Consider the following 20,597-nt stretch of genomic DNA (forward strand, 5'->3'; position numbering starts at 1 on the left):
CCGTACTTTACCTTTCCGAACGTTGACTGCAAAATGATGGCAACGATCCCACAATACGAACTAATTATATAAACTAACACAGAGATTGCACAGTATCAGGTTAAGGGCACATCCCACAACCACAAGATTGAAACCCATATTGAAAGACCAAAATGTCGTGAATTTGCCCTACTGCAGGACCCATGTTAGCACTCTTTTATGGGTCCACACCCATGCAGGATCCAATTAGCTACTGGGTTCACACTGGTAAGGAGATTTGGTATTCAAGATTTTTAGACATTGTGGCATACCTCTCAACTGTCCAGATTTTTGCAGAATGTTCAGATTTTTGCCTCAAAATTTTGGTCTGTTCCTCATAAAATTTGTAGTTTTCTGGCAAATCACTGGGATGATCTGAGGAATTAAATGACTAAATAGTGACATACATTTGAGTTACAAACTTCATATTCTTTAGAAAATGCATTTTAACACAAACTGTTATTCTAGTTACTTTCTAAGAGCAATGTTTAAAAATCTGTCCCTATTTTTGGGTCTTTGTCCCCTCATTGTGTCAGGCTTTGACCAGCTTTGACCAGGTATACTTTGTGGCCTTCAGAGTTTTGATCTTTTGATATTATGGTCTCAGGATTTTATTTTTATTTTACATTTATTTACCGGGATAGTCAGACTGCACACAGGTCCATTAACAGCCGAGGCCCAGGGAGAAATGCTCCACAATTAGATTAACATCAACATGGTAATACAAGAAATCATATAATATTGATAACCTAGGTAAGTACAGACATAAAACGTCTCATACAATAAAGTCTAAACAATAAACAATACATCAGCAGTAAGTGAGTAAATTTACAAAGATAGAGACTCACTGATCAAAGCTTTAACATTGGATTAATGAGATAGTATAAAAGAATATATTTATTTATTTATTTATTTTACATTTGTTGACTGTGATAGTCCTACTGGATACTTGTCCATTTTCAGCGGTGGCCCGGAGAGAAAAGCTCCAAGGTGCTAACAATAATACATTTCATGCAACTTAAAACAAAAAGAAAGTGTAAAGAGACATTATTTACAGATTTTTCCGAAAAAAGACATTATTTACAGATTATTTCAGACATTATTTACAGATTATTTCAGAAAAAAACAAGTGATACATTTAGTAATCAGCAGATGTATATAAGCTAAAGAGCTGGGATTCTCAAGATGATTAAGAAAGACTGGTGTAATTACTTTGGAGAAATAGTGAAAGTGTTAGTCAGGATCAGAACAGTGGCAACACCATTATGACTTAAGGTATTGTTTTAGACTATTTTTGAATCGATTTATGGAGGATTCTAGAGTAATATCTGCTGGTAGGGAATTCCAAATTCTTCCAACATAATTAGCAAACAGAGAGTCACCGGCTGAATTATTAGCTTTGATAGTTTGGACGAGCAGTTTATAGATATAAGAAAAATCGGGTCTATATTACAACGTTGAACTAAAACAAGTTCAAACATTGTAATATTGAACCCTAAAGTCTGAAAGTGGAAAATAGCGAAGCCACGGCACATCGAATTTTTTCCCAGGGAAAAAAATTGGTGGGCTGTTTTCGGGGCTTTTCTATTTCCTCCACCGTGGTGCAATCTCAGAGTTGGTATATTTAAGTGGGGGGGGGTGTGGGGGCACAGCCCCCATGTTGGGGTGTGGGGGGCTTCAGTTTAGGTTTAAGGTTAAGTTTTTTTTTTGTCACAGAACAGTGATTTTTTTTCACTGGGAAAATAATCGCTGTTCTGTGCTTTTGGTTTTGTTGGGTTCTGAACATAACAGTTCGATATTACAACGATCAAACTTTTTTAAGTTCGATGTTGTGATATAGACCCCAAAAAATCATATGATTAGACATGACATATTATACAATTTCAAGTTGACAGTAAAATACCTAACTGTAGCATATATACAGTAGAGACAGCAGGAAGGAAGGTGCAAAGTGTGCTGAGATTGTGAAATTCATGTGATGCATGGACATAACCATGTATTCATAAGATATGATTTGAGAGCATTTTTCAAATGTGTGTTAGTGGGGGGCAGAGGTCAGAGAAGGAGGGAGATTATTCCAGCATCTAGCTATGGCATGAGAAAAAAGAGCTTTCCCTGAGTTGTTGTTAGCTTTAGAGATGCAGAGGAGGGATTTCTCAGTAAATTGGAGAGGATGATTAGTACTGTATAAAGAGAGTAACTGGCTTAGTTGTTTTTTTCCCTGGATGTCTAACAATATTAAAGGCAATGACTAGCTGGTGGTAATTGAGTAGCTGGGGAAGTTCTAACCATTGTAGTTCCCTTAGAGATTGATAGTGATGGGTTCTGAAGGTGAAGTTGTTAGCAAACTTGGCAATTTTATTGTAACAAGATTCAAGTCTAGTGAGATCAAGTTTTCTGACTTGGGTAAGAATTGGTGTGGCTTACATTAGAGTGGAGAGTAGATGGGTTTGGGCTGCAGTGATCTGTGCCTGTCCTGAGAGGAATTGTTTATGCCTATATACAGTGGCGGCTGGTGACTTCAAATCAAAGGGGGGCTGCAGCAGCCAGCTGAATGGGTGGGGTCAAGGGGAAGGGGTGTAGCCAACCAGAAAGGGGAGGAGCTATGCTCAAAACCACAAAAACTAACTTTAATTAAATACACTGCCCTGGGTGGCAAACCATCATTATGAGAGTCCAATCAAGACAAAAATAAGTGTAGAAGAATAAAAATATTTCAATGCATTATCTGCATGATAGCTTACTTAATATCTAGATGGAAACAAAAGGTTGTGAGGCATGAAAAAATAAATTACTTTTTAAATACATTACTGGAATGCCAGTCAAAATCAAGTACAAGCAAAACCAGAAGCACTCAACTCAAACCACTTCTCCTTGCACTGCAGTTCTAATTATAATTTATATTCAGCTTTATTAAAGTGCCAAGTAACATGCTGAAAGTAGAAATCTCTGTGATGCCCACACTTGTAAAAATGTTTCTTATCCAAAAAAGACCTGCTGCCTGACAACTATCTACTTGTTGCATGGGGAAAACATGTAAGTAAAAGATGAAAAGCAAACAAGAAACAAGCTCAAGATACATTGCTTAAAGGATTACTGTACAGGTTATGGACCACACATGATTGGCATTCTGTTTAGTTTACGGGTAAAGTCTGTAGAGATGACTGGAAGTCTCCAACAAGTGTAATGAGCTTTTTAAAATAATGGAATCCTGTCCTTTAATACCCAAGGCTTATACATTATCTAGTCAAGTATTCTCTGCATGGCAACAACAGAAAGGCTTTCAATGTTGGCAATTCTTTAACAGTATGCTTATTAAAGCTTACTTGCATCTTATGATCTCAGACAAGCTTACATTATGGTCATTAAAACATTGCTACTTAAACACAGAGCAACAGGCACTTTGAGTAATAAGCATAAATCAACAGTACAAAAATATGACAGAAACCAGACCTTTCTGCAAAATCAAGGACAGATGAAAAGCCACTGTAGTACTTGTGTCTACCTTGGATGGGGAGACACACTGCACATTTACACTGCATAGCTACTCCTTGCCTTGCTTGGACACATCCAGAGTCAGTACATGGTGGAGTGGGGTGCAACAAGTATGTCACAATTTGAAATGTCTCTGGCTGACTGTGATGGCCCAGACACATGTGTCATACCTCTCAACCTCAGAGCAAGAAATCTGGACAAAGCCATACACAGAAGTGGGACAAATGCCCACAAATAAGGACAATTTTTAAATATTGCTCTAATAAACTTAGAAAGATAATAGAATAGGTCTTGCATTAGTATGACTTTTCTGAAGGGTATAAAATCTGAAACTCAAATGTCTGCCATTATTTTCTAACTTCAGTCTTTAGTGATTTGTCGCTAATTTGCCAAAAAACACAATTTTATGAAAAATGGACCAAATGTGATGCAAAAATATAAAATAGCCACACAATACAGCTGGGAACCTGTCAAAGAAGGGACACTTTAATATTAGCACTGCTAACTTGAGCAGCTGACAAAATAAAAGAATCTACATGCATTTCAAGTAATCTATAACTTTGATTATTACAGTTATTTCTTAATTGTAAACCCTCCATGTTTTCTTTCAAAATTGCTATTTTGCGGAGGGATTATTAGGGGGAAGAGCAACATTTTAAGCCAAAATCAGAGACAGTTGAGAGGTTGGCTATGCCTAATTCTATAAAGCAATTTATTTGCATGTACCTCTGAACCTGTTAATGCAGTAAATCTGAACAAGGCCAAATATACTGGGGGAACATATAAACAATACTAAAAATTGCTCTTGTATAAATTAAGACAGTTGATAGAATAACAGTTCTTACTTTAGCATGCATTTTTCTGAAGGTTATGAAGTCAGAAACTCAGTGTATCATTATTTAGTGACTTAATTTCTAAATGATTTGCCAGAAAACTACAAATTTTATGAAGAACAAACCAAAAATAAGAAGCAAAAATCTATTCATTCTTTGAAAATCTGGACAGTTGGGAGGTATAGTTCAGCTGGGCCTGTCTGAGTTTGCTGCCCTTCCCCCCTGACAAAATCACGGTTGAATGGAGCCTCTGCAGCCATTCCTATGAACCATTACTTGGCTATTTCACTCCATTTACCATAAACACTAATGTGCATACTGCTTTACTTGTATGATGAGTTGGACTTCATTTGAAAGTTTTATTTTGTATTTTACAGCACAAACACTAAGTCATCTACTAAACAAAGCAATGCAGTCTCACAATGAAAACTTAGCATTAAAACTTCTCTGCTCTTGAAACTCACATTCATTGAAACAGCATTGAAACCCACATTCAAAGAAAATACATTTTGCCAGTGGCAGATAAAGATTAATTTTGGGCTGTTTTCAAATCATAGGCCCCTTGCATATGAAACATACATGTGCTCTTTCATGCACCTTCCTCATTGTACTAAATTGTATTCCTTGTACAATATATTACAGTTGTTAGAGGGCGTTTTAAATTTGTTTTGAACATTTTTCCAGTAAACAATGAAACAAAATGCATGCAGCCATAATGGCAAAACTGCCCAGTTCAGAACATTTATCATAAAAGTCTACTCAGACTTCCGCAGTCCACCATTATCAGTAAATATGCACAATTCTACAGTCCACCATTATCAGTAAATATGCACAATTCTACAGTCCATTATCAGTAAATATGCACAATTCTACAGTCCATTATCAGTAAATATGCACTATCTCTGAAGAAGTAAAAGTCATCTAAATAATTCCACATTAAAGAAATCTGTAACTAATGAAGAGGTTGCTGCTAGCAAACACCTTTATATTTCATGGTTTCATCGAAAAATAAAGTGCCTGTTGCCCCTCAGGAATAAATTGCCTATATTACATAAAAAAAATGATAAGCTAGTAATATTGCAAGAGGAAATGGATGGCAAACTGATAACGAGGTCATAGTTAGTATCTTCACCAAGAAGAACATTCTCAGTACAGCAGCATCCACCCCTTGTGGGAGTAGAACCCACAGCCTTCTGCATCAAAGATAAGTATACAACTTGTTGTGCTATTAACAAGGCAAACCAACTTCACTTAAGCAGCACTAAACTTCTGTTCCCCTGCAGCTCTCAGCTCCTTGTAAAATCTACTCAATACTCAACTTTGCAGCACAAGAAAACTGGAAAAAGCCAAAATGTATTGGGGGGGGGGGGGGCAAAAGCCCAAAAACCAGGGACACAAACATTGCTTGTATAATCTTGGAAAGTTGCTAGAACCATACATTTTACTGCCAAGCTCCCTGTGCAAAACAGAGCAACATACCACTACGCCAAATCAGCTGCTCTGTAAAAGAGGACGACTGAAACTTAAATGGCTATCATTTAGTGAATTCAGTTCTCACCATAGCTGTCAACCTCTTAGTACAAAACACCTGGACAAACCCAGTAATGAGGGAATACAGCCCTAAAACATTCAGTGAATTCAGTTCTTGCCATAGCTGTCAACCTTAGCACAAAAGACCTGGACGAATCCAATAATGAGGGAATGCAGTCCCAAAAATAGGGACAAATTTCAAATATTCATCTTATAAACTTAGAAAATTGCTAGAATAAAAGGTTGTGTTACAGTTGTGTTACTATGTATTTTCTGAAGAACATGAAGTCTGAAATTCAAATGGCTATCAATTTTACTGCTGACAGAATAAAAACAATTTTCAGCAGAGACCCAGGGAGAAATACTGCAGACACGTCTTTGTAAAATGACAGGGCACCCGAGCAAATCCACACAAACACAGGGAGGAGATGCAGACTCCACACACAAGGCACCCCAGCCAAGAATCAAACCAGAAAACCTATAGCTGCGAGGCAACAATACTACCACTGCACCATCAAATATGCAAGGACTTAAACATTCAGAAACCTGAAGTCTGAAATTCAAATGCCTGTCAATTTTATTTAACATTTGTTAATCAGGACAGTCTGACTTGGAACAAAAAAAAAATTCTGCAGAGGCCCAGGAAGAAATAATGCAGACATGTCTTTGTAACATGGGAGGACACAAAAGCAAACCCACACAAACACAGGGAGAAGATAAAGACCCCACAAAGAAGGCACCCCAGCCAAGAAGCAAACTTAAGAACCTGCAGCTGTGAGGCAACAATGCTACAACTGCCCCATCAAATATCCAGCATTACAACATTTACAAACCACAGATATTATGAGGAACAGATCAGATCAAACATGAGGCAAAAATCTGCAGTTTTTTTTCACAAATGGTGGTGGGTAGGGAATTAAGGTCTTTAAAACCTGCATACAAGGTACAGGATTCAAGCCTGAGGTATTCCCTACCACACACACAAACACCTGTAGTAGCAAACCACAAAAACTAAATATACTGCATTGGGTGCCAAACAGTTGTCATGAGAGTCCAATCAAGACAAAATGAAGTGTAGAAGAATAAAAATATTTCAGTGCATTGGCTGCATGACAGCTTAATATCTAGATGGAAACAAAAAGGTTGTGAGGCATGAAGAAATAAATTACTTTTTTTTAAATACATTAATGGAATGCCAGTCAAAATCAAGTATAAGAAAAACAAGCAGCACTCAACTCAAACCACTTCTTGCACTGCAGTTCTAATTATAATTTATATTCAGCTTTATTAAAGTAACAAGTAACATGCTGAAAGTAGAAATCTCTGATGCCCCCACTTGTAAAAATGTTCCTTATCCAAAAAAGACCTGCTGCCTGACAACTACTTGTTTCATGGGGAAAACATGATCAAAGTAAAAAATGAAAAGCAAACAAGAAATAAGCTCAAGATACATTGCTTAAAAGGATTACTGTACAGGTTATAGACCACACGATTGGCATTCGGTTTATGGTTAAAGTCTGCAGAGATGACTGTAAGTCTCCAAGTGTAATGAGACTCTTAAAATAATGTAATTATGTCCTTTATTACAAATACTGGCATATGCATTTCAATACCCAAGGCTTATACATTATGTAGTTAAGTATTCTCTACATGGCAACAGAAAGGCTTTCAATGTTGGCAATTCTTTAACAGTATGTTTATTAAAGCTTACTTGCATCTTGCAATCTCAGTCAAGCTTACCTGATGGTCATTAAAGTATTGCTACTTAAACACAGAGCAACATGCACTTTGAGTAATAAGCATAAATCAACAGTACAAAAAATATGACAGAAACCAGACCATTCTGCAAAAATCAAGGACAGATGAAAAGCCACTCTAGTACTTGTGTCTACCTTGGATGGGTGGGATTCTCTGCACATTTACACTGCATAACTACTCCTTGCCTTGCTTCGACACATCCAGAGTCACTACATGGGGGAGTGGGGTGTAACAAGTATGTCACAGTTTGAAATGTCTCTGGCTGACTTGTGATGGCCCTGACACATTTGTCATACCTCTCAACCTCAGAGCAAGAAATCTGGACAAAGCCATACAAAGAAATGGGACAAAGGCCCAAAAATAAGGACAATTTTTAAAATATCGCTCTTATAACCTTAGAAAGCTAATAGAGGTATTGCATTAGTATGAATTTTCTGAATTGTATGAAATCTGAAACTCAAATGTCTGTCATTATTTTCTAACTTCGGTCTTTAATTATTTGTCACTAATTTGCCAAAAAAACACAATTTTATGAAAAATGGACCAAAAATGTGATGTAAAAATATAAAATAGCAACACAATACAGCTGGGAACCTGTCAAAGAAGGGACACTTTAATATTAGTACTGCTAACTTGAGCAGCTGACAAAATAAAATAATCTACATGCATTTCTGAAATAAAAGTAATCTGATTATTACAGTTATTTCTTAATTATAAACCCTCCATGTTTTCTTCCAAAATTGCTATTTTGTGGAGGGATCATTAGGGGAAGAGCAACATTTTGAGTCAAAATCAGGGACATTTCAGAGGTTTGGCTATGCCTAATTCTATAAAGCAATTTATTTGCATGTACCTCTCAACCTGTTAATGCAATAAATCTGGACAAGGCCAGATATATTGGGGGAACATATAAACAGTACTAAAAATTGCTCTTGTATAAACTGGGACATAAATCTGGCCAAGGCCAAATATATTGGGGGGAACATATAAACAGTACTAAAAAATGCTCTTCTATAAACTGGGACAGTTGATAGAACAGGTCTTACTTTAGCATGCGTTTTTCTGAAGGTTATGAAGTCTGAAACTAGGTGTGTCATTATTTAGTGACTTAACTCCTAAATTATTTGCCAGAAAACCACAAATTTTTATGAGGAACAAATCAAAAATAAGAAGCAAAACATCTATTCATTCTTTGAAAATCTGGACAGTTGGGAGGTATGGTTCAGCTGGGGCTGTCTAAGTTTGTTGCCCTTCCCCCTCACAAAACCCTGGTCGAATGGAGCCTCCCTGCAGCCATTCCAATGATCCATTAATTTGCTATTTCACTCCATTTACCATAAACACTAATGTGCATACTGATTTACTTCTATGATGATTTGAACTTCATTTGAAAGTTTTATTTTTGCATTTTACAGCACAAACACTAAGACATAACAAACTTGGCATTAAACCATATCTGCCCTTGAAACTCACATTCACTGAAACAACATTAAAATCCACATTCAAAGAAAATACATTTTACTCGTGGCAGATAAAAATTAATTCTGGGCTGTTTTCAAATCATAGGCCCCTTGCATATGAAACATACATGTGCTATTTGATACACCTTCCTATTGCTTTGAACATTTTTCCAGTAAACAATGAAACAAAACTGTCCAATTCAGAACATTTCCATCATAAAAGTCTACTCAAACTTCTACAGTCCACTATTATCAGTAAATATGCACAATTCTACAGTCCACCATTATCAGTAAATATGCACAATCTCTGAAGTAGTAAAAAAGTCATCTAAATAATTCCACGTTAAATAAATCTGTAATGAAGAGGTTGGTGCTAGCAATCACCTTTATATTTCATGGTTTCATCGAACAATAAAGTGTCTGATGCCCCTGTGGAATAAATTGCCTAAATTACATTAAAAATAAGCTAGTAATATTGCAATAGGAAATGGATGGCAAACTGATAACAGGCTCATAATTAGTATTTTAACTTTCAGCATTCACCCCTTATGGGAGTAGAACCAACAACCTTCTGCATCAAAAGCAAGCATACAGCCTGTTGTGCTATTAGCACTAAACTTCTCTTCTGCTGCAGCTCTCAGCTCCTTGTAAAATCTGCTCAATACTCAACTGCATCTCAACTTCGCAGCACAAGAAGTCTGGAAAAAGCAAAATTTATTGGGGTGGGTCAAAAGGGCAAAAACCAGGGACACATTAAACATTGCTTGTATAATCTTGGAAAGCTGCTAGAATAAAATGCTGTGTTACCACGGTACCACCATACATTTTACTACCAAAGTCCCTGTGCAAAAAAGAGTCAGAACATACCACTATGCCAAATCACCTGCTTTGGGAAAGAAAAATGCTGTGTTACCACCGTACATTTTACAGACAAGGTCCCTGTGCAAAACAGTCAAGAGCAACATACCACTATGCCAAATCAGCTGTTTTGTGAACGAGAGGAAGACTGAAACTTAAATGGCTATCATTTAATTAATTCAGTTCTCACCATAGCTGCCAACCCCTTAGCACAAAACACCTGGACAAACCCAGTAATGAGGGAATACAGCCCTCAAACATATTCAGTGAATTCAGTTCTTGCCATAGCTGTCAACCTTAGCACAAAAACCTGGACAAAGCCACTAACAGGGTATTACAGTCCCAAAAATAAGGAAAAATTTCAAATAGTCATCTTATAAACTTAAAAATTGCTATAATAAAAGGTTGTGTTACTATATATTTATTGCTAGAATAAAAAGTTGTTTTACTATGTATTTTCTGAAGACTATGAAGTCTGAAATTCAAATGCCTGTCAATTTTACTTCTGATGGAACAAAAACAATTTTCAGCAGAGGCCCAGGGAGAAATACTGTAGACACGTCTTTGTAAAATGGCAGGATACCAGAGCAAATCCACACAAACACAGAGATAAGATGGAGACTCCACAAAGAAGGCACCACAGCCAAGAATCAAACCACAAATCCTGTAGCTATGAGGCAACAATACTGCCACTGCACCATCAAATACTTAAGAAATTAAATATTCAGAAACCTGAAGTCTGAAATTCAAATGCCTGTCAATTTTATTTAACATTTGTTAATCAGGACAGTCTGACTTGGAACAAAAAAACAATTTTCAGCAGAGGCCCAGGAAGAAATAATGCAGACATGTCTTCGTAACATGGGAGGACACAAAAGCAAACCCACACAAACACAGGGAGAAGATACAGACCCCACAAAGAAGGAACCCCAGCCAAGAATCAAACCTGAAGACCTGCAGCTGTGAGGCAACAATGCTACTACTACACCATCAAATATCAAGCAAACAACCCCCACAAAGAAGGAACCCCCAACACTGCTACTACTACACCATCAAATATCAAGCAAACGACCCAACAAAGAAGGAACCCCAGCCAAAAATCAAACCTGAGAACCTGCAGCTGTGAGGCAACAATGCTACTACTACACCATCAAATATAAAGCATTGCAACATTTACAAACCACAGATATTATGAGTAACAGATCAGATCAAATGTGAGGCAAAAATCTGCAATTTTTTTGCAAATGGTGGTGGGTAGGGAACTCAAGTCTTTAACACCTGCATACAGGGTACAGGGTTCAAGCCTGAGGTATTCCCTACCACACCACCATGAGCACCTGGGGCATTTTCACACACACACACACATGTCCATTCAAATAGGCATACATTCATTCACACACTTCCCTACCATTCCTTGCTGCCCATTCTCCATAACGTAATCCAAAGTCCCGTGAGATCCAAACCCTTCCTGATGAGAGAGACTGACTGCTGGTGTTGCAGTCCGGCCCCGATGTGTTTTCCCAGCGAGTCTGTGCACTTTAAAAGTGCACAGACGTCTCCTCATGTTTCCCTACCTGGACTGCCGGACTGCCTGGAGCATGCGCAGTAGACTCGCAGTAGTCTGGACTACTGCGCATGTGCGAAGTCCGCGAATTTAAAAAAAATTTTTTTTCTTTTTTTTTCTTTTTTTTTTAAATTTGTTTGTAGTTGTTTTGTTGAGGGGGCTACAGTCCGGCAGTCCAATAGCACGGGTCGCCCCTGCCTATATAAGATTCCCATTTTTTGGACCTTTTTTATGGTTTGTGAGATGTGGACATCAAAGAGTAGGTTATTGTTAATTTCTACGCCGCGGAGTTTGGTATGGTCAGAGGGAGGGTCTATATTATATGTTTGAAGTTTCAAAACTTCGAACGTCATATAATCGGACTTATATGACCCGAAGTTTTAAAACTTCGAACATATAAAAAAAAGAAAAGAAAAAGAAACGTACTTGATTGTTGTAAGCAGGGGGGCCTGCAGCCCCCAAACCCCCCGCTACTTAAATATACCAAATCCGAGACTGTATTTTAGTGAAGTGAGATTGCCATAGGGAATATTTCCCTATATTTCGCTGTAGTGCAGTCTCGGAGTTGGTATATTTAAGTAGCGGGGGGTGTTGGGGGTGCAGGGAGGCTTGCCCCCTTGCTTACAGCGTTCAGGTAAGTTTCTTTTGTTTTTTTTTGTTTGTTTGTTTTTTAATGTTCAAAGTTTTAAAACTTCAGTCATATATGTTTGATTATATGATGTTTGAAGTTTTGAAACTTTGAATATATAATATAGACCCCAGAGGGAGATATGATGGTACCATTATTGGTAGAGATTGAAAAGGATAAGGGGTAGGTATAGATTTATTGGGTGTGAAAAGTAGCAATTTTGTCTTATTGGGGTTTAGGATTAGTTGGATATCAGTAATCCAACTTTCTACAAAACTGAAGGATTCTTCTGTGAGTTGTAGAGTGGCAAGTGATGGAGCAGAGCAGATAAGAGTCGAATCATCAGCATACTGTATAAGGGAGGCATGCTGGGTGGAGGTGTGTAGATTTTTGGAAAATTGTTGGATTATTATGCATATCAATCTTGTGGGCTTCAAAATTGTGGTAGTAAACCATATGTTGGTGTGTGTGTGTGTGTGTGTGTGTGTGTGTGTGTGTGTGTGTGTGTGTGTGTGTGTGTATGTACATAAGCATGCATGTGAACACATATATGTTTTGTATTTATATATGTAAACATTGACGTATGAGATATATGTTTTACTAGTACTCCTCTACGATGAAAAGAAATACATTTTTTTCTAATTCGTTTTGGTATATAAGAGATGCTATCTTTGGTTCAGAAAAAGTACACTTGCATCTCTTGGAGCTGTCTCTTTCATGTGCACAACTTGGCATTTCACAGAGCATGTTTCTTTAAGTGCATCTTTACTATTTCCGTTCATAAAGATAAGTACCTTTCGTATAGAAACCCTAAAATGTCAGTTATCCAATACCCTCCATATAAGCACTCACAACAGCTACAAAACTAAATTGAATGCACATAAATATTGGTTAGTATATTTTGTTTCCTCAATAGTTGTGAAATTATCTTTGTCTTTGCCAGAGAAGTATTGCACTGACCCCTTTCTTCATTCTTACATAGTAGTCTCTCCACCAGCTTCCGTGTTTTCAAGCATGAGGTGACTCCATTTTTGGTGAGTTGCTATGTTTTTGTTTGGTTCCCTTTTGAGAATTTTGTGTGGAAGTATTGAGATACACTTACACCTTATGGCTTGCACTTACCACCACCATGTTGTGTTTGAACTTCTCTTTAGTTGCATAACTTACACTGAAGAAAGAGACATCAGGGAGAAGTTGCAAGACATTTACACGTGATTGAATAAAGCATGCTGCCATCAGGGGTGCGTGTGTGTGTGTGTGTGTGTGTATGCGTGTGTGTGTGTGCTCATCACGTTTTGAAGTATTCAGTAGTGCTAACAGTATCCTTTGACTAATAGCTGCATATCACCAGTGCAGCTCTAACTGGAACTGGACTGACCCCAGGAACCTGTATAATGCAGGGTTTGTGAAGAATTCTGAATGCATAGTGCTCTATCCACATGACCTTTTACCCCATTCACTGAATTTTATTTGCCAGCTAGTAAGTGAACTTGGCCTTCTTTAATTCCTTCTGGAAAGTGTAATATTTGGGGGTCATTTAGTGCAGCCAGACAGCACGTTTATGGGAAGTGGAAGGAAATCAGTTTACTAGGAGAAAATCCACAATGTCAAGGGGAGAGCATGCGGACTCCTCACAATGATCAGAGGTCAGGACTGAGACTGCAATGTAAAATTGCAGCGCGCTGAGATATGTGTAATTGTTATCATTGTTATTTCTTTTACATTAAAAAATGGCATGCATAATGTTTTTCTTGTAAAAATAGCATATGTAACAGAAATTCTGTTTTTCTACAAAATAACATAAACAGTCCCACTATGAAGAGGCATTGTGTTTGGTTATACATTATCACTTTTCCATGTATTTTGTGACTGCAATCAATGCTTAACAAACACATTTTGTCATTTTATGTACATACAATGGAAGCAGTGCTTTTGTTTATACTTGATTATCTTTCACTTAGTTTATTTCTCAGCGCTTGCATTTTTTTAATGCTCGCTGGGTTTCAGTGCTGTCCAAGCCCTCTGGCTGTGTGTAAAAGCTTGTTAAATACATCATATTATGTATTATTCTGTACTGAGTGGCAGTTTCCTCCTGTGTAAATGTCAGAAATATCCACTAAGTTTATTAAATGTCAGTAAGTCCCAGTCAATAACAAAGTGGGATCAGCACTGACAAACTCAGCTTCTAGAAATAGGAATAACTTGCAGGTATATGTGGGCATTCTGAATAAGTTTGCATATATTTTAAATGCTTTGAAATAACTTGTTTCTCAAGGCATATTCTGCCTGCCTCATTTCCTGTGTTTGACTTTTTTTCCTTCACAGGTGTTTGGCATCTAGTACTTAATAGTCTGGGCAACTCTGCTTTAGTCTCATTTGTCGTATGGTTGCACACTGAGTCCCTGCTGGTCTGTAAATGTTTTCATGTCTGAATCACAGAATCTGGCATCTGAATAGAGTAAATGAATGAGTAAAGCTGAAGACGTTTGTTAGATGATCCCATTGCAAAGGTATGTGATCGCTTTACTTAATTTTACCTGTTTTTAGAAGAGTTTGTTATAAAAAAGAGAACCAAGCCTTAAGAGATTATAAATCTTAGTTGCCTAAACAAAGTCAACCAGATAAACTGTGAGCTCTTCACTAAAAAATACCTCAGACCTTTTAGTGTGTCTACTGTCTGTTATTAGCAGATATACTGGGGTGTTACTGGGAACATGGAACAGAGTAAAAGGCATAAAGGAGGCTCCATATTCTAAGTGTGCATATTAATGCACTTCCTTCTGTAAGACTTGTCACTTTAAGTTGCTGGCTTTGTGCTTTCTAAACTTTGTACGGCATTTAAATTGTTTTACTTTCACAGGAAAATGTCCAGTCATGGTAGACAGTATTAAGGAAAGTGATAGTGTTGCTACTGGTTATGTGAAGCCTTATCACAGAGTAATTCAGAACTCAGCCTAAACTTTAGTTAAATGCCTTTAACACCCAAATGCATATCTGATTTCCCAGAAGTTACACATTAGGTGCAGCAAATAATTATTAGACACACCAACCTTAACTAATTTGCTCTGTACTTAATATAACTGGTATGAGCTCCGTCTTTGATTCATCCCTGGTATCACATCTAAGGTGTAATATGAAAAAATTGTGGTGGTTACGAGGTTGGGGATAGCAAAGGAAAATGAGGAATAGGCCTATAAAGGAGAAAATGTACCCAAAGCACATGGGCACACAGACTGGAAGCTCATTGCTTGACATGCTGAGTAAAAATCTGGAGGAAATGAAAGGCAAGATAACATTTAAAACAGAGAAGGAAGAACATTCATGATCTTAGGTAGGTTCAGTATAATTGGGATGATGATCAAGTCAGTGATAACACACATTCAATGGAACCTGACAGTAGATCCAGAGGAGTGAGCTCACAATCCAATCCAAAATCGGTGGAAAATGGGATGGGGAGGAGGACTGGGAAAGAAGAATTAAAACTGACAAAGAAGAAAAGGTAATGGAGACTCCTGCACTTCCCTCCATAGGCACTGAGCTATAATTTAATAAGGGGGACCACAACAGCAAAGAGGAATAGAACAAGGAGGCTGAGGTTAGGGAATGGAAGGGCGAATACAAAGAGAAACTGGAGGAGGATTTGAGAAGATGGTAAAGCATGGAACGGGAGATAGAAAAAGTAAAAGATTTATAGGAAAAACGAGAATGAGTTGAGTTTATAGGAAAGAAAAAGATAACCATGTGATAAGCTATTGGAATACATAAAGATATCCATCAACTGATAAAAGAAGGACTGACAGGAGCACAAGTCATCAAGAGCCTACAAGAACTGAAGGATGAATTCTGTCTTACCCAGGGAGAATGGTGGGTGTATTATAAGGTCTCTAAGAAATGTCTAGAATTAGAGGAAAAGAAAGACCACAAGAAGAAGGTAGGGATGAGAATGAAAGGGAACACAATACCATGAAAAAGTGGACAAGGAATGACAAGGGTAGAGCAAGGAAAATGTATGTGGACCAGAGGAATATGCAGGAGAATTGTACAGTGAAGATGATAAAGAGAGAATGGAGCAAGGAGGAAGGATTACTGGCAAAGGAAAAGACATGGAGTCATGTGACAAAGGCAGTAATATTAACAGAAAAGGTGCATGTATCAGGAGGCCTGCACCTGATAGTACACCACAGATGGTACCTGACTCCATGGAGACTACACCGAGGGGGTGGAAAGGAAACACGGGACTGCTAGAGATGTGGGTAAGAGTAGGCAAAATTTAGACACATGTTATTGGGCTAAGTATGGGTAAGAGGGATATGGTAACATGCAGCAGAAAAAGGAAACAGTTTATATGGCAAAGAAGGGGAACCAGACCATATTTTTATGTGGGGAAGAGAGGAGGATGGAATGGGGTGTAGTAGGAAGGAAAGGAAAGAAATAAAAATCATGCCAACAGAAATAAGTATTATAGTGAGGTACTGGAAGAAGGAAAAACATAACTTGAGAGGAACTTTGCAGAAAATTCCTGAATGTGGCCAGGAGATTCCTGAAACTGAACAAAAAAAAGGGTGGGAAGAGGAAGAGAGAATGGCAGGAACTATTATAGTACTGTAAATGTAAGAAGAAAAGTGGTAGGGGGCACTGGATCCAAATAGGAAACTGAAGTAGGTGAACCACTGGCTCAAAGAGCAAGTGTGCCATTGTAAGGACTGTGCAATATATGAATATATGGTATAGAATACAGTTTAAAAAAATTCCTAATAGGCTTTTTGAAAATTCAACACTGCACATAAAATAAGTATCATTTTTCAGTGGGGTGAACTATAAGTTAATAAATATCCTTAAACTATACTGAGAGAGTAGCACAACTCTCCTTGTAGATAGTAGCCAACAAGATGCTCTGAGGTGACATGCACCACACCTTTTCTGCCATGTCAAATCCAGCCTTAATTTGGCCTCCAGTTTCACTAGAGAAAAAAACAGAAACTCTACAAATATCTGTGCTAATGACCTAAATCTACAAATAAGACTCACTAGAGTGATAGGGTCTTAACTCAATCTACACCCAGCCTATGGAAGAAGTCGCTACTACAAGTGAAACAAACTACTACTTAAGGCTAATCTTGATAATTGGGTAGGGACAAATTTACACAAGGCTTGAGTTGTTCTTACCCACTCAGTTTAGGAGGTAGTCAGTATTAAATGCTTGAAAAAGGAGGCAAGAACTTTTATGTGTGAATGATTAAAGGTATATGTGGCTGGGCAGATTATGGTCCCCATGATCACTTGCTTGATATTGTTTTTTATGTCCCTGTATCTTAAGCGCAGTGAATCAAGAATTGCAAACTTGAAAATTAAAACAGAAAAATTATACAAAATCATCTCAAGAGATACGTATTTTGAATGGTTTCACTCTGTATACAGTGGCATATTTGCTAAGCTGGTTAAGTTTGGAGATATTCTGCCTCTAAGAAAACTGAAGAAGTATACAATATATCTCAATGAATATTCAAAAGGTGTGGCTTGCAAACCAAAAACCACTGCTGGAAGCTTCATCAGTCATATAAGTGCTGGTGGGAGAGCAGAGCCTCAGGTTTCTAATCGACATGCTAAGAGGAGGTGTTCTTGTCTTGAACAATGCCACCTCCATCCCCTCTGGAAGGTCTCAGAGACTTGCTAAAAAGAGAACAGCCTAGTTCAACAAGGTATGAAACAAGAGAAATCCCTGTTAAAACAGAGGCTGAGCAATTTTGGAACAGTCGAGTGACCAATACGTTTATTCCACTAAGGTCAACAAGATGAGCTGAGTTGCAGTGGGAGATGGTAAGGCAATGCTAGGTAAAGCAGATGTAAACTGGCAGGGAACATTTGTTTGAGGTATACAATCTTAGCCTCTCTAGCATCAACTCAAGAACAAAATAATTTTTAACAGGGGTTTTCATTCCAGCCAGATGGGCAACTTTTGTGCAGAGACTGATTAACGTGAAGCTATATACTCTTAAGCTTAGTTTAAAATGTGCTGTGCATGAATTGTCAGTTGTAAATACTGACATTACTTTAAGGAAGAGAAGGACTTTTATTTCCCTATTAGCAGCTGTATTGGCATTTGTAGATCTATAAAATATTTTTATAACTTTTCTAGTTCCAAATTTAAAATACTGAAGGATTTGAGCTGCAACTAATAATTAAGGATTATGAAGGCGGATAAGGAAGGGATGGGATGGTGTTCATGGACAGCAGCAAATATCACGAATGCATTTTTTTTCCTTCTTGACAAATGATGACAATTACAAACAGGCTAATTTGTACGAATTACAGGCAAGACAGATTTGTATTGGTGATGAACTGCTGGATTTAATACACAGTAACATTATATAGGTTCATAGGTTGGTACTAGGCTATTGGCCCTGGGGCCTATACAAGCCTAGCCATAGCAATTCCCTGGCTACTTCTTCCCACACTATTTACTTCCCTGGACCCCTGTCTAGCAGGGCGACTGACATGATCCCTGGGGTGAATTTCCTTTCTCCCATCCGATCGTCAAGGTTCCTTTTGAAGAGGGCCAAATAGGTGCTCTGCTTGACATGTATGGGCAGTCTATTCCAGAGTCTGGGGAGTCTCTGGGTCAGGAACCTATCCTTCCAGCATATTTTGTTTATTGTGATGACAAAGTTTAGATCCCTGGAGCATGTGGCTCCGAGAGATTGGGATTTCTTTAAGTGTAGCATGTCCAACAGCTCTGGGTTTGATATGGTCTTGTATGTTGAGCAGAGATTGCCTCTGAGTAGACAATATGCGACAGAGTATAGCTGGAGTTTTTTAAGGTGGCCAGTGTAGGGCATCTGCTTTGGGCCTGTGATAATTTTAGTGAGGTATTTCTGTGGCCTTTCCAGTTGTTGCAGATGTCTTGAGAGGTACATACCAAACGGGGCGTTGTATTCTATAATGGGTCTAATGAAGGATGAGTACAGTGGGACAATGACCTCTTTTTTTCTGGATGAAAAGCCCTTAGTGATGAGGTGTGCCACATAGAAGGATTTATGACTGTTGTGGCAATGTGGTTATCGAAGGTGAGACCACTGTCCACCTGTGTCCCTAAGTCTCTTATCACACTTTGGATGTTTAGTGTACTGCCACCTATGTGGTAATTCATGGGTACATGTTTTTTCCTAAAGGGGATAACGATACATTTCTTGGCATTGAGCTTGAGCCCATGGATGTATGAATTTCTGTGTGTTAATCATCCTTGGCTAGTATGACTTGTAGTATTTTCAGAATTCATAAATGCACCTTTCTGTTTTCATGTATTCTTCATGTTTTCAAGAATGCAATGTTCTGACCAATTACTTCAAGAACTAAGTCCTGGCGATATAAATTGGCAGGTACATGAATGGGTGTACTGCAGAACTCTTGATCATGTACCATGGAATCATGGGTATTTTGTAGATAAAGGACAACATATTCATTTAAATGAAGGATTATTTCTAGTCATAGTAGATGTTAAATATCTTTTTATTGCTGTCCTTCAAACAGAATGCTTCGAGATGAGACGTGTTATAATATCAAGAGCACCCTTTAACAGCAGCAACCATTATACTAGTTTGCCTGACCTCTTTCTTATTAATGCACATTTTTGGTAGTGGGAGATGTCATGGAACCACCATTCACAGATTTAGTACTTAAATGAGAAAGGATGTATGTCTGAGTCAGATATTGTAAATGGATCAAGGTTTGATGTATATCTAGGGTGACATGGTACTGATGAGCTGTTAACAGAATTTTTTGGACTGTTTTAACAGCACAACCGACTTTGCTTCACAGCTAATGTAATGAGTAGTGATATGTGATATCTGGGCACTTAAATTTATGTTGACAGAGTGAGTAATTCTTAGGAAATGTACCTTCACAGACAGTTATGTACATGCTAGCAGTGGTCAGCATTTTCAAAAAATTTGCTGAAAGGTTAAGCCATTAGATTATCTAAATTGGTGTCTCCGGGTGACAAATTTATAAAAGAGCTACCCTTGTTGAAGCAATATTTGGTTGACAGACATTATAGTGAAGAAATGATTAATCAGATCTTTTGTGATGTTTGTGCTAAAATTTGTGATCACTATGCACTCATTTTGTGTAAAGGGAAAGGCTGTGCAAAACAACAGAAACAAACAAAATGTCAGTTATTATGGTGCCTTTCCTTACTGTACAGTGTTGATAGTTTTGGTATAAAAAACATTATAGAAACTAACTGGAAAATCCTGAAAGGGCATCCTGATTTTTTAAGCAGCAAGATATTGTTTGTACATAAAACGTATATTAATCTTAAAGATTTGCAAGAAATGATTATTCTATATCAGCAGTTAATTCATCTAACTGGCATTTGACATTCCTTTGTAGTTTTTGGTCTTAATTCTGTTTTAATAACAATTATTGTTTCACTTCTTCTTCTTCTTTCGGCTGCT

General features: G+C 37.7%; 1 protein-coding gene across 2 annotated transcripts in view; it reads left to right on the plus strand.

Moving 5' to 3' along the window:
• The window catches only part of SEMA5A (semaphorin 5A), a 2,688,572-nt gene that overhangs the window by 297,468 nt on the left and 2,370,507 nt on the right, over positions 1–20,597 (plus strand). For both annotated transcript variants that reach the window (XM_044064865.1, XM_044064863.1), the window contains one exon: positions 14,470–14,654. The gene's annotated coding sequence lies outside the window, so the exon portion shown is untranslated. The remainder of the gene's footprint in view (positions 1–14,469; positions 14,655–20,597) is intronic.

The sequence above is a fragment of the Protopterus annectens genome, chromosome 3.part0 (genome assembly GCF_019279795.1).
Source record: "Protopterus annectens isolate FY-2018-M chromosome 3.part0, PAN1.0, whole genome shotgun sequence".
In the NCBI taxonomy this organism is placed as follows: domain Eukaryota; kingdom Metazoa; phylum Chordata; order Ceratodontiformes; family Protopteridae; genus Protopterus; species Protopterus annectens.